Source organism: Sinocyclocheilus anshuiensis, unplaced genomic scaffold (genome assembly GCF_001515605.1).
Source record: "Sinocyclocheilus anshuiensis isolate Anshui unplaced genomic scaffold, SAMN03320099.WGS_v1.1 scaffold373, whole genome shotgun sequence".
Classification (NCBI taxonomy): Eukaryota; Metazoa; Chordata; class Actinopteri; order Cypriniformes; family Cyprinidae; genus Sinocyclocheilus; species Sinocyclocheilus anshuiensis.
In genome coordinates this window covers 127,936-132,333 of record NW_015537962.1, presented here as the reverse complement: position 1 = coordinate 132,333, position 4,398 = coordinate 127,936, and the positions used below count along the sequence as shown (strand labels likewise).

General features: G+C 35.7%; 1 protein-coding gene across 1 annotated transcript in view; it reads right to left on the bottom strand.

The window, feature by feature from the left end:
• fbxw8 (F-box and WD repeat domain containing 8) overlaps positions 1-4,398 on the bottom strand; it is a 26,408-nt gene that overhangs the window by 8,884 nt on the left and 13,126 nt on the right. The window lies entirely within an intron of this gene.

The window sequence follows — 4,398 nt, the reverse complement described above, 5'->3', positions numbered from 1 at the left end:
CAATATTCCAGAGAATATTATTCAGTGAATTAACATTATCCAGTGAATTATTCTTGCTCTTTAGCCTATTAAACAGCTTATAAACCTACTAAAACTGTAGTTTAAAATGAAGTTGATATGACTCCTTTCATTTATTTATTTTCTCCATTTGAAAACATTAGACCTTCTACATTTATCTTGCTTATTGTTAATATTAGTGTTGCTGCTGATGCTTTAAATAAAACGTTTTTTATTGTAATATGAAGATTAAATTTAACATGAAAGACTTTTTCAACACAAGAATTTTCAACACACAGTAAATAAATATCGGTTCTGCATATCGGTTATCGGGCACATAAACACTCAAATAATTGGTATCGGTATCGGTTATAAAATATCAATATCGGTCGATCACTAATTACGTCATCGCGAATTACGTCATTACGTTAGGGCGTAAAAGAACCGATGAACCGGTTTTTTGAACCGGTTCATTGAAACGAACTGTCCGAAAGAACCGGTTCGCGGAAAATAACCGGACTTCCCATCACTAGTTCACACTAGCAGCGACTTTTGTAAATGCATGTCGCCAGGGGCTGGCGATGAGGTTGCTAGTGGGCGTTCTCAATACTGGTTGCCTTGACAGTGAATCAAGTTTCTTGCCACTAAGTACAAACATTTTGGAGGCAAAAGACTAAATATAATCAGGGGTGAACATAAGTGGTATGCAGGTCCGCATTCGCAACCAATTCAATTCAATGGAGAGCTGGCGATTTCCCGGCGACACGAGCGACAGCGGCCATTGGCGACCGGATGAGGCGTGTCCAGTGATGCGACAAAGTTCAGAATCCTTCAACTTTATGCAAATGAAGAGCGACTTTTTTTTTTAAACAATAAGTTATAAACCTTTAAAAACAGACCTACTGTGAGCTAAGAGGCTGTTAATGGACAGTATACGCTTTTCTTGAAGCCATCTATTCACATTATTTCAACTTATTTTTAAAATAATTCACTTTAACAGCTGAATTTGTGGTGAAAAACTCTACAATACAGAAAATTCCATTAATCAGACTTGTGGTAAACAAATCGCACCTAAAGAGCTCTTCATGGGAACCTGATGAAAAAAAAAATGTAATGTTATCTGCATTATATTTAATCTCCCACAACATTGTGAACTTTTATATGTTTGGTCATTAACTTTTAAATGCATCGTTATGCAAACATATGAGGAGAGTTCTCAGCATAAAAGACCCATGACTGGCAGATCAACATGCCTCTTCATTTCTCTTCAATTTGGTAGGAAATGAAATGAAATGTGGAGGATGCTAACTGTAACAGGATGATTGATGGGGCAGTTTTAACAGTAACAGAATGTCCGTTTAAAGACGCAATTATGATGAAGCAGAATATCCCAAAGCTTGCCTACTTTTCTGCAAAAATGTTTTTACTTGTACAACATACTTGTAGGGTATAATACAAGTAGGTGAATAGATATTATCAACAATTTTAAATGAATAGTTTAGTATTCATCATTTTTTATTTGATTGTCTTCCACAATGCTTCATGGGATTGTAGTTCTTTCCCGTTAAGTACATAGTCTTTTACCTCTGCCTTTTTGTCTGGTTTCAGATACTTTTTTGCTTCAAATGAAATGTGTAATGTTGTGATTAAACTCATAGCTGCTTCGTTTGGTTCATGGTTTATAACTCTTTAACAAAAGCTTTTTAAAACTCCCTATAGGAATTAATAAAAAATACAAAAAACTTCCAGAAACAAAGCTACTCAACAAGTGGACGGCACTAATGCACTCTATATAAATTAGCATGCACATTTTCATTTTATAAAGAAGCCCTGCTGAAAAGAACAGCTGAAACTAGTTGGCTGGTTTTATCTTGTCCTCCAGACTGGCCAAAGCTAGTTTGCAGGCTGGTTTTAGATGGGTTTTGACCACTTCTTTAACAGGTCAAGCTAAAACCAGCTGAACACCAGCTTGGCCAGGCTGGGAGACAAGTTAAAACCAGCTACTTCCAGCTTAGCCTTTTTTAGCCAGGAGGGTTCTTAAATGACTAATAACATCAGAAGGCAGAAGCTTCCCTAAAAATGTCATCCATAAATGTTTAAGTTTCTAAAGAAGCAACAGCAATCCTTGTTCAGTTCTCAATTTTCATGCCTGGAGCTGAACATACCAATCACTTATGGCTCCTACTCACTTCCTGGCAGATCCAATCAGGCACAACAACACAAACATAGACTCCTCTCTCTCCATAGTAATAGAGGCTGAACAAATTGGAGAGCAGAACCGATGCATTAGGTCCTGGCCTTTGGCCACGCTAATAAAGGGCAGGACCTGAGCCCTCATTTCCTCTGAGCTGACTGGTGTTTTGCCCGCGGATAAATCAGATAGTGTCAAATCATTACAGCCAAAATGACACTCCAAGGAGTGTTTCGCTTCGCTCATTCATCAAAGACGAACAAAAGGTGAGAGCATTCGCTTTGTCGGAACCGTGCAAAGACGGACGAAGAAAGAAGGATGTTTTAAAAGAGAGCGCAGCTGGCCAGAGAGACATCATGTCCTCCCTCTTGGCACTCTATATAGTGTCTGAGCGAAGATGCAGTTGGAATTTATTTACAAAGACCTGCCAAGCATCTCTCCACCTGCCAAATAGCGCTCCCACTGTCACAAGTGTCAATGAAATGGCCCTTTATTCGGCAAAGACTAATTGAGACACAAGCATCAGTTGTGGACCGCGCTCGGGATTCTGTATGGAGTCCGCTGGGCAGATGTACCGCATCTCTCCTCGTCTCCAAAATCTCTTTGTCCACTAAATCAATAGCCCTCAGTGATGAACCGCTGACAAGAACACCATCCTTTCAAACCGAGAGCTTTCATTATTCCCATTCCCACTTCTATAAGTGCCTGAGCTTTTCAGATGCTTTCCGTAAAATGATTTTCAAGGTAAGCCAAAAATAGTCGAGAGCAAGCCTGAGTGCTCGTCGTGCTTTGAAAGGACCACAGCTGTGGGGAAAAAAAATTGTTTCCGCTTTGGACATAATTAGGTGTGTTTTATTCTAAGTGCTTTAATCTTGGATATCTAATGCAAATCTATTAAACTCTGTCCAAATGTGCTGTATGTGGACAGTAGACAATGAACCACCCATGTTCTCAGAGCTGTGGTGTAGCAGTTAGTGCACAACATCCAGATATTGAGGTGTGGTGCACATGTGGAAGGTTCAAATTCGTGTCCTGATGAACTGCTGGATGAATCTCATTAAACCTTTTAAAAACATGCCCAGGTCACATTTCCTCCGAAAATTTTAAGAGAAAATGAAGAAAATATATTTTGCATAAACAAAATAAAGACATTGTGACATTATTTTCATGACAATTAAGCTCATTTACAACCTCAGATTTCCGCACTGAATGTGTGGCAAGTTTCCAGTGACTATTTTATTTTAGTTAAAAAGTGATTTATGTTTTAAAGTTAATGAAAGTAAAAAGTGAAAATGCTGCTTGATGTAACACAATTACAGGCAATCTGAAAAGTTGGAAAGTCCAAGTTCCTACTCAAAAGAAAAATGAAGCCTAGAATATTTTTTGTACTGTGACATGATTTTGAATTTCAACTACACGTTCCTATTGTTATTATTATAATGCAGCATTTTTAAAAGTGCACTTTTCTGAGTAAGTTACAGGAGGTGTGGAGAATGTTGATAAATTCAACAAGAAAAACACATTTTATTTTATATATTTTTTTTAATTAAAGATTAAAGAGAACTGAAAATGAACACTAATAAAAGGCAAATATTTTTCACAATTACCTTTTTCATTATATGGTAAAAAGAATAATCCAATAAATCAGGATATTTTGGAAAGAAGAACACTTCTAAAGGTTTGTGTGTTTTTTTTTTTTGGACAACTGCAGTGCATGTATGCAATTTAGCAAGAAATATCTGTACATTCCCACATCTAAATGTGGCTCTCTTAATTGAGCTGATTTTATAACCAATTATAAATAAATGAATGAATAAATAAATAAATGTATTTATTCTCTTGTAAGTTTTGTCAGAGACCCACTATTTAACATTTAAAAAAACAAAAAAACTAAAGCAACAAAATTGTATTCTCATTACTGTAATGAAGAAAAAAATGAATTGTACAATACTGATCCAAAGGTTTGGGGTCAATAATTATTTTTTTTAAACAATTAATACTTTTATTCATACATTCATATATTTCAAATAAAATTTCTATTCATTAAAGAGTACTGAAATAATCTGATATTTTAAAATATAATTTTTTTTAATTATAATATTTCACAATATTACTGTTTTTACTGTATTTTTGATCAAATAAATCCAGACTTAGTGAGCACTGAGCATAAAAGACTTTACATTTTATTGAGCCTCGAACTTTTTAATGTT